This window comes from Rattus norvegicus, chromosome 13 (genome assembly GCF_021556685.1).
Source record: "Rattus norvegicus strain SHRSP/BbbUtx chromosome 13, alternate assembly SHRSP_T2T, whole genome shotgun sequence".
NCBI lineage: Eukaryota > Metazoa > Chordata > Mammalia > Rodentia > Muridae > Rattus > Rattus norvegicus.
Window position 1 is genome coordinate 66163064 of NC_141546.1, and position 10925 is coordinate 66173988.

Here is a 10925-nt window from a genome sequence, read left to right on the forward strand (position 1 = left end):
AAGAAATAGAAAAGGCTCTTCCTTTCCTTTCAGCGGCATGAGGCAGCAAGATGGCGGTACAGATTTCCAAGAAGAGGAAGTTTGTAGCTGATGGCATCTTCAAAGCTGAACTGAATGAGTTTCTCACTTGGGAGCTGGCTGAAGATGGCTACTCTAGAGTTGAAGTTCGAGTTACGCCGACCAGAACAGAAATCATTATTTTAGTCACCAGAACACAGAATGTTCTTGGGGAGAAGGGTCGTTGGATCAGAGAGTTGACTGCAGTTGTCCAGAAGCGGTTTGGCTTCCCTGAAGGTAGCGTAGAGTTGTATGCAGAAAAATTGACTACGAGAGGTCTGTGTGCCATTGCCCAGGCAGAGTCTCTACGATACAAACTTCTAGGAGGGCTTGCAGTTCGAAGGGCCTGCTATGGTGTGCTTCGGTTCATTATGGAAAGCAGGGCTGAGGGCTGCGAGGTTGTGGTGTCTGGGAAGCCCCGAGGACAGAGGGCCAAGTCCGTGAAGTCTGTGGATGGTCTGATGATTCACAGCGGAGACCCTGTTAACTGCTATGTTGATACTGCTGTGCACCATGTTCTCCTCAGACAGGCTGTGCTGGGCATCAAAGTGAAGATCATGCTGCCCTGGGACCCAGGTGGTAAGATTGAGCCCAAGAAGCCTCTGCCTGATCGTGTGAGCATTGTGGAACCTAAAGATGAAGTCTTGCCCACTATCCCATTTCAGAACAGAAGGGTGGGAAGCCAGAGGCACCCGCCATGCCTCAGCCAGTACCTACAGCATAACAGGGTCTTCGCAGCTACATCTGGAGGCTGGATGTTGACTTGTAAAGACGTTTAATAAAATCTTGAACAAAGAAAAAAAAAAGAAATAGAAAAGGCTTGCTAGTCTACCTACCCTCTTCTGAAGAGTCTTCATTGGAAAGTAAAAATGCAAACCCAAGTTTTGTTTGGGAAAACTCACAGAGCTCCATGCCAAAGATGGCCGTTCTGAGATGGCTACTGGAGATGTCAGGGCTAAAGTTGAGGGAGCCAACAGATACGAACCATCAGTCCAAGAATCTCTATGAAATTCAAATGTTTCTTAGGGACATATAAAAAGTCCTATTTGTGATGGTTTGTTTCTGGGAAAGAAGAAGGGGAAGGAGGGGGAAAGGAGAGACAAGGGAGAGGATGCGGAAGAAGAGAGAACAAGAAGAGGAGGAGGAGGAGGAAGAGAGAACAAGAAGAGGAGGAAGAAGAAGAAGAAAAAAGGGAGAGAGGAGAGACAGAGAGAAGAAATAAATTGTCAGGTGGCCAGGTGCTGGTGGTTTATGCTTTTAATCCCAGCATTCAGGGAGGCAGAGGCAGGAAGATCTCTGAGTTTGAGGTCAGCCTGTTCTACAGAGCAAGTTCCAGGACATCCAGGGCTATGCAGAGAAACCCCATCTTGAAAAAGAATAACCATTAAGACTTGTTTCTTTGTGACCACTTTGTGACCAGTCAGTTAATAACGTATATTAGTGTGAGAGAGTGTAATATCTACTTTCAAATATAAGCTAAAAAATGTTAGTAATTTCTTTTATTTGGTTTTCTTTCTTTCTTTTTTAAAGATTTATTTCTTATGTATACAGTGTTCCACCTACATGTATGCCTGCAGGCCAGAAGAGGGCATCGGATCTCCCTACAGATGATTGTGAACCACCTTGGTTGCTGGGAGTTGAACTCAGGACCACTGGAGGAGCAGACAGCGTTCTTAACCTCTGAGCCATCTCTCCAGCCTTAACTTTTGGTTTTCTAACATGTAGAAACTATTCCATCAAAGAAATCTTCTCAGTTGGTTTTTTTTTTTTTCTCCTTCATGTCTTTAATCCCAGAGGCAGGCGAATCTAAGTTCAAGGCCAGGTTGGTGTAATAGTGAGTTCCAGGACACTCATGGCTACCTGAGACCCGGGACGGTTGAGGGGAAGGAAGGAAGCCTTTGGGTTGTTTACTTCCTGAGCTTAAGGAGCTTCTCTGCAGGATGGAATGTCTCACCTCCCTCAGGACAGCCTATTCTTTCACCTTCTTTACAAGCTGTCCTGCAAGCTGGAACGTTTATAATCCTAGAAGAAACGGCTGTATGACCCCAGCCTGACGTTCTGTTACGTGGTGTAGGTATACAGCTTTAGTTCCCAGACTTCACACTCTTGAACCTCATCCAATCGCCACCTTCATTTGACCATCTCTGGAATTTGAAAGGCCACTATGCATCTGCTCTCTATGCAGTTGTCTTGTCTTCCACACGACCCAGTGCTTAACTCCTTGTCAACCTGGTCATTCTTTGACTTGGCATGTGTGTGTGAGTGTTGCGTTTGTCTTGATATGTGTGCTAATGCATGTGTCTGTACATCCATGTAGAAGCCAGAGGTCAAAGTCAGACTACTTGGGGTTTCATACATTTACACGATGTATTATGATCATATCTACCTGCCATTATTCCCGCCCCCAAAGTCTACTACTTTTTCCTCTCTGCTCTGGACTCTGGTTGTGGGTGCCTCTGGATGTTCTCTCTCTCAAATTTACAACGAATATCTTCCCCTTGTGCTGTCAGTCTATACACCATAGTGCCCTATCCAACCCTGCCACTCTCCCAACTTCACGACCTCCATTTTTTGTGTTGACATCAATAGCCCCAAGTTCAATTGGTGTTGCCCTTGTGCATGGATACAGGCCCATCCACTAGGGCACAGGCAAGCTACTTCCCCAAAGGAAAATTAGTCTCTTTCTCAGGAACCGTCAATTGCAATTAGCTCCTTTCCCAGGGGTGGAGGCCCCTCCGTAATCCATGCTGGAATCCTGATTGCCTTGGTCCCGCGCATGTATCCGCAGGTGCTGTGTGCCGCAGCCGCGTTACACCCAGAAATCCGCCTCGACCGCCATCCTCGTCTGTCAGCTCTTACATGCTTTCTGCCTGCTCTTCCCTGATGCTCCCTGAGCCTTGCACGAGGAACTTAGTGTTGGCAATTCATAGTTATACTTCACACTTTATCCATTGTGGGGAGCTTTTGGGACCGCTTCTAGGAATTTGACATCAGTCTAGGACAACGAAGTAGTCTCAAGGCAGGGGAATGTATTATACTCCTTGTATCTTGGTCATCCTGATAAACCCCTAGACACCGTGACCACAGGACTTTATTGCCTTGGTTTTTTTTTTTTTTTAAAGATTTATTTATTTATTATATATAAGTACACTGTAGCTGTCTTCAGACACACCAGAAGAGGGCATCAGATCCCATTACAGATGATTGTGAACCACCATGTGGTTGCTGGGATTTGAACTCAGGACCTCTGGAAGAGCAGTCAGTGCTCCAGCCCGTTTATTGCCTTGTTTGATTACTTTGATTATTGCCTTGTTTGTTCCTTGACTACTTTGTTTATGCCTTACAACTGACTATATTCTTTGCATGTACCTAGAATGATATAAAAGCAGATTGGGAAAAAATAAACCTGCTTTAGCTTCTGAATGTGCTGGGGTCATGTTACAGTGTTGTCTAATTGTCTTTTTCTCTTCAGTCCTTGCTCCCTCCCTTGGAAACCCCGTTGGCTGACTGAGCTGGCTTGGTCAATCCATGGAACATTTGATCAGATATGAGTCTGCCTTACCTGCTACCGTAAAAAGAAGCTTCTCTGACCAAAGTTAACAGGAACACAAATCTACAGATACACACATAAATATAGACATTTTAGAAGGCATGGTGGGGGCTGGGGATTTAGCTCAGTGGTAGAGCGCTTGCCTAGGAAGCGCAAGGCCCTGGGTTTGGTCCCCAGCTCCGAAAAAAAGAACCAAAAAAAAAAAAAAAAAAAAAAAAAGATTAGAAGGCATGGTGGTTTGAATGAGATGTTCCCCATAGTCCCACAGTATTTGAATATTTGGTCCCAGTTGGCAGCTCTGTTTGGGGAGGTTTTGGAGGTGTGGCCTTGTGGGAGGAAGTGTGCTGCTAGAGGTAGGCTGTAAGAGTTGAAAAACTTAGGCCATTTCTAGTTCACTCTGTCTACTTCATGCACGCTGTTCAAGATGGGAGTCCTCAGCTTCCTGCTCCCGCCACTCTGCTGTCACATCACTTAGCCCTCTGGGACCACAAGCTCAAGTAAATGCTTTCTTCTATCGATTACTTTGGTCGTGGTGTTTTATCACCGCAATAGAAAAGTAACGACTACGGAAGCCAGTTTGACAGCATGGCTACGTAACACCACAACATCATCTACTCGAACTTTTTAAACGGGGTCTCTTACTGAGTGTCGAGCTGGCCGCCGGACTAGAATGGTTGGCCAGGGATCCTCCTGCCTCCGCCCACCAGCACTAGGATGCCAGATGCTCACCTGAATGGGTGCCGAGGACCCAAACTCAGGTTCCATGATTGTGCAGCACACTTTACCCGTGCAGCATCTCCTTCAGCCCTGCCTCTCTTCCGAGTTCTCCCTGTTTTCCTCTCGGCTCATTCTAGCTCTAACAAACTCTCTGTCCTCATATTTGCTGGGCCTCAGCATATCATTTAGATCGACCTCGTGGAAAGCTAGATTTGACCCTCAAACACAGAAGAAACAACCGGCCTACGAGGCTAGATGGAAGCCACCACCAAGTGTGCTTATGCTGAGAAAGAGGATTGCCCCGGTGAAGTTCAGTCTGAAGCAGGATCTCTATCTCAGTTTCACTTAAAGCTTGTTCTATGCACATCGCACCGTGCAAATGGATTGTTGCTCACTCTTAGGAAAACTAGCTGAGCCTCAGTCACAAGTGGCCAGCTGTTCAGAACATGTTCCAGTGAGGCAGGAAGGCTGCACTTCCTCTCCGGGTTCTGTATATTATTCCATTCATCTGGCTATGAATATAACCCCCCGAGAGGGACAGTGGAACACTCTGAACCATTTTCGGTCTAGACTGATGTCTGACTTGAGAACTTGCAAAGAAAGCCACTTGAAATCTGCAAAAGGACATTTGTTGCAGCTTTTTTCCCCTTTAACATGGCATGTGGAACGTCCCAGATAAATGCAGCAGATGCATGTCACATTTGGGGCATATGGTTTGGGGACCAGCTCATAGATGACTAGGGTTTCTATTGTTTCAATGAACACCGTGACCAAAAGCAAGTTGGAGAGGAAAGGATGCATCTGGCTTACACTTCCACAGCACTGTTAATCCTAGAAGGAAGTCAGGACAGGAATTGAGATAGGACCGGAGCCCAGAGGTAGAAGCGGATGCAGAGGCCACATGGGGTGCTGCTCACTGAATTGCTTCCCATGCTTGGCTCAGCTGCTTTCTTAGAATACCCAGAACCACCAGCCCAAAGATGACTCCACACTCTACAGGCTGGACCCACCCCTGTCAATCACTAATCTAAAAAATGTCCTCCAGGCTTGTCTACAGCCTAGCCTTATGGAGGCATTTTCTCAAGAGGTTTCCTCCTTTCAGATAGTTTGTATGTCAAGTTGATATAAGACTAGCCAGCACAATATTCAACTACTGAATATAGTTGTTACCCATCATGGTTAAGGACATACACATTAAATTAAATCTTTGCTACTGCAAAATGGAAATACAGTTTGAGGTGTGCCCTTTTCTCTCTTCTCTCATAGCAGTTATAAAGCACTAAGTCAATTAACACACTAACAGGAAAAGGCCATCAGAGGCCTTATCTCATGAAGGTGAACATTTTTAAATAGTTATTAAAAAGTAATTGGACAGGGCTGGAGAGCTGGATCAGTGGTTAAGAGCACTATCTGCTCTTCCAGAGGAGAGTTCAATTCCCAGCAACCACATGGTGACTCACAACCCTCTATAATGAGATCTGGTATCCTCTTCTGGCCTGCAGGCATACATGCAGACAGAAATCTGTATGATGTATTAATAATAAATAAATATTTTTTTAAAAAATAAAGAATCATTAGGGGTTGGGGATTTGGCTCAGTGGTAGAGCGCTTGCCTAGGAAGCGCAAGGTCCTGGGTTCGATCCCCAGCCCCGAAAAAAGGAAAAAAAAAAAAAAGAAAAAAAAATCAGATAAAGTAAATATTGATAAAAACGAAACCTAAGAGGAAATAAGAGATACATAACTGGTCCCAAGAGAGTGGAAGTCTTCAGATCATTATTAATAATTAAGTGACTGGGTGTACATTTAATCCCAGCACTCAAAAGGCAGAAGCAGGGAGATCTCCCTGAGTTCAGCTTGGTCTACAGAGAGAACTCTATGACATCCAGGAGCTACAGAGTGACACAGTCTCAAAAAACCAATAAAACAACAACAACAACAACAATGAAATGGAAATCTGGGCATTTGAGCACAGTGGCACAGGCCTGTGATACCACCACTTGGAAAGCAGAGGCAGGAGATCCCCTTCAAAGCCAACCTGGTCCTTACAATTAATTCCTGGCCAGCCAGGGCCACTAGGCAAGACTCAGGCTCAAAATGAACCTCAGCAAACCAAACCAATAAAATAGATAAACAAATGGGATAAGCTGACAGCATAGACCGATAGTGGTGTTACTTCCTAGGAAATGGAGGTTTCCCTCTCTCTGTTCGTGGTCTTGTTAATAAAATAATTTGGAAGTGAGCATGGAAGGAACTTGAGGACCAAGTACCAGGGTAGGCAGGCTATAAATTTCATCAGTTGCCAGGATGAAGGAGATACAGAAGAGAGGACACAATGATTTTAAGAAATCAAACAGTAAGGGCTGGGGATTTAGCTCAGTGGTAGAGCGCTTACCTAGGAAGCGCAAGGCCCTGGGTTCGGTCCCCAGCTCTGGGAAAAAAAAAAAAAAAAAAAAAAAAAAAGAAATCAAACAGTGGGCAGCACCATAGAGCTGGTCCTGGTGGCATAGGTGGAGAAAGCTGGCCCACCCCTAGCCAGGGCAAAACAGGAATGAGCAAAATGAGGCAGCTGGCCCTGGTGGCAACCACACAGGAGAGCTGGTGGGCTGAACAACACAGTCTTCACCCAGGCCCTGATCCAGGACTTCAAGTTGGCTCACCCAACATCTACCTCATCTATGACCTACTGGAGTTCCGTGTGTAGGGCTGGTCCTGCAGCTCCAAATCCACAGGATCTTCCATGACACAGGGTAACAACAGGAGCCCCCTGAGGATCCAGCATTGTTAGTGTCGAAGAAGCCAGAGGCCTCCAGCGGCACCCATGACTCATTGCAGTAAACATTTGCAAGTAAAGCTGTTTGGGCAAAAGGGAAACTGGGACCCACTGTGACACAATACAGTTTCCAAAGGGAACTGTTTGTTTGTTTGTTTGTTTGTTTGTTTGTGTGCTATTCTCTTTTGTTGTTTTAATTTTAATTTTTTATTTTCTTTTAGCAGACAGATTGCAAGAGCAGAGGGAAGAAATGAAGGGACAGGAAGATAAATGGGATTGGGGTGCATGATGAGAAATTCAGAAAGAATCAATAAAAAGTTTTTTAAATGAAAAGAAACAAAGAAACAAACAAAGCAGGCAGATTCAGTAACAAAAATCAAGTAATCATGCCAGCCAAGCACCTACATGGCAGAAAGTATTGGGGCCTCTAGAGAAGAACAATTAGAAAAGTCCAAAGTGCCCAGGCTTTGGCCAGTATTTAGGGGAGAGAAAAAGGAGGAAAAAAAACAGGAAGGAAGGAAAAATGCTAGTGTTTTGAGCAGCTCAGAAAAGTCCACAGGACACATGACGGAAGTTCTTCTGGAGACTGCATCAGAGCAAAGAGACAACTGTTTTATATCACAAAGAGCCCAGTCATTCTTTCCATTCTCTTAGCTTGACTTCAGGTAAATAATTTTCCTATGAGGTGGACTCCTGATCCCATGATTGATTGACAGGCCCAGCTGGATTAACTCTTAAAAGAAGAGACAATACAATGTAACTTTAAAAGAGAATTATTTATTTTATGTATATGGGTATACTGTTGCTGTCTTCAGACACACCAGAAGAGGGCATGGATTCCATTACAGATGGTTGTGAGCCACCATGGGGTTGCTGGGAATTGAACTCAAGACCTCTAGAAGAGCAATCAGTGCTCTTTACCCCTGAGCCATCCCTCCAGCTCCAAAGTAACATTTTAGTCTTCACAGGAGACCAGAATGGCATCTCTCTACTTAGGACCAGAGGATTCCATTCTTTCGACCAGAAAGAAAGAGCTTCCCCTTCATGGACCTCAACAGAGCCGGGCCACCCGCACCTTTCACAGGATAGTTGAAGGTCTAAGGAGTGGCAAAGCCAAGGCTTACCTTTCTAGTGTTTATAGGGAAATGGGAGGTGGGGTCCACAGGTTCAGTGGCTTCAAAGGCTTCTGACATGTTGGATACTCAAGAGTTTAGACCCTAAAATCATCCAGGAGCCAGACCAGGAACCAGAGTCTTCCGGCCTCCAGCATGATAAGGCCACAGACATTTCTAGCTTCGGGCCATGACAAAACCAGACCTACTGCTTCGGGGCTGTTGTAGGATTTTAAATGAAGAGATGACCCTGAAGCTTCTTCTGGAAAACACCATTAATGTTCATGCACTGGCTAGAGAGAACTCTTGTTTGTAAGAGGAAAACTAGTGAGCAAGCAGTTCAGTAAAACAGGGTTTTAAATAGGATATTGGGGGGGGGGGTGTTTCCTTTTTGTGGTTCATATGCAGTTACATACATTGTGACAGGGATCTTGGATTACCAAGTAAGCAGTGTCCGCTAGAATGAGAGGGGAGGGCGGGGCTGGTTGTGCAGTGTGGCCCGTCTTCACGTATGCAAAGAGAACTCTCCAGCTTGCAGGTAGCCCGGACTAGACGCTGACCAGCCCACGTGGCTGTCTCCAGTTTTTCTTCCTCTTAGCCCTCTGGGGTTCCCTCCTCCCTCTACTAGAGGGTCTCTGCCCTAAACTGTCTGTCCCACTCTATCTCCCGTCCTCATCACTGTGTTCGCTTAGCAAGGGCTCTGGGACAGAATCCATAGTGCCAAGAGAGAAAAGACTGGAAATGGATGTGGTTAAAACAAAGGAGATGGGAGTGGGGTCGTAGTTCAGCCGGTAGAGGGCTTGCGTAGCCTGCACCGAGCACTGGGTCACGTCACTGCATCAAAGCTGGTGTGGTGACACCACATGCCTGTCATCACAGCCACGGGGAAATGGGACAGGAAGATCAGATGTCTAAGGTCACCCTCAGCTACACAGAACAGTCCATGTTAGCCCGGTCTGCATGACACTCTGTATTTAAAAAGAAAACGAAGAAAGAAGACAAAAATACTGCACCACAGCCTTGAGGGGACTCCAAACAAGTTTGCTGTGTTTACCAATTTGGAGATATTGATCTGAGAAGAATGAAAAGGTGATCATGAAAAAACAAGATCTGAAACTGCCCACACCAATAATCATCGCGTTATTCAGATAAAGACTGACAAGACAGGCGGGGTCCTTTGCTCAGTTGCCCCCGGAGAACCTAAAGCCTTAAATACAGGAATGGGTTCAACGGTCAGGGCTGGATAAGAGGAATGATAGAAGATTCATCGATCCGGGAGCACTGTGCCAAGATCTACTGGCGAAGCTCTGGCTTGGCTTACAATTTAATTAAGAGACCAGAGAGCTGTAAGAGTTGATATGATAATAAAAAGGGGAAGCTTGCAAAGCTTTACATGACGAAGCTGTGTTTTATTTACTAGATTAATTAATTACTTTTCTATTGCCGTGGTAAGACTAATTGACCAAGGCAACTTATAAAATAAAGTGTGTAACTGGGTTTATGCTACCGGAGGGCCAGAATCCAAGATAGTAGAGCAAAGGCAGTGTCAGGGACAGCTGAGGTCTCACACGCAGAGGTGTAAGCAGAAGACAGAGAACGCACTGGGAAAGGGGCACGAGTCTTGCAAAACCTCAAAGCCCACCTCCAGTGACATTCTTACTCCACAAGGCCACATCTCTGAATCCTCCCTAAGCAGCCATAAGCTAAGGGCCAAGTTATTCAAGTGCCCAAGAATTATGAGGGATATTTCATGCAAATCATCACATTTACTTACATGTTTTGTGGGAATAGATACTGTTCGTCTTAGTTAGGGTTTCATTGCTGTGAAGAGACACCATGACCAAGGCAGACACGGTGCTGGAGGAGCTGAAATCTCCATGTCTTGATCCAAAGGCAGCTAGAAGGAGATTAAGGATTGTGGGATGGTGGGCTGTGAAAGGTAACCTGATTCCCAGTCGAGATAGGTCGAAGCCCCAGGGACCCTAAGGTGCTTCCAAATCTCCCAGGAGATCAGGCCCCTCTCGTGTAGCTACAGTTCCCTACGGCCCCCTGTAGGGAAGTTTGAGACAGATCAGTCATGTAGGGCAAGGCCCCAAGCCCCTCCTCCACAGGTGAGGATGTGACCTCACAGTCATAGAATCAGGACCACACCCCTAAATATGTAGATAAGGTATTCCCAAGCTCTCAGGCCAAACCAATAGGAAGTACCTGCTGTCAGACACTGACCCATCCCAAAACCATATTTAAAAAATTACTATTCAGAAGGGTTAAAAGTGTGCAAGAATTACTCCATCATCTGAAAGAGCTTCTGTCATAAGAGCTGTAACACCATCACTTGGGAAAGAGATCCACAATCCTGAAATTGCTGCCAGAAGCTAGTCTGGCATGACACTCTGCAGTCTCCTGCTACCTAGCCGACTTCCTGGAGCAGCCAAAGCAGCAGCAGGGGAGGTGGACGTGGAGCAGCACCAGCAATGGAGGCGGCAGAGGCAGTTCTCGCTCCCTGCACGAGTTCTCTCCCTTTCACCTGAACCTGCACACCAAGCTAAACCAGAGATCTCTGTGTCCAGTACAAAGTCCAACACTGGATCACACTGGTCAAACTTGAGCATATATCTGAGGCCTCGAAGCCCCACCTCTCCAGTGACACACTTCCTCTAACAAGGCTACACCTCCTCCAGTAAAGCCACACCTCCTTATAGAGCCACTTCCCAGGGAC

The 10925-nt window shown here is 45.9% G+C and overlaps 1 pseudogene; it reads left to right on the forward strand.

Moving 5' to 3' along the window:
• The first annotated feature begins 44 nt into the window (after positions 1-44).
• LOC148001674 (small ribosomal subunit protein uS3 pseudogene) lies at positions 45-852 on the forward strand (annotated as a pseudogene).
• The last annotated feature ends 10073 nt before the right edge of the window (positions 853-10925 follow it).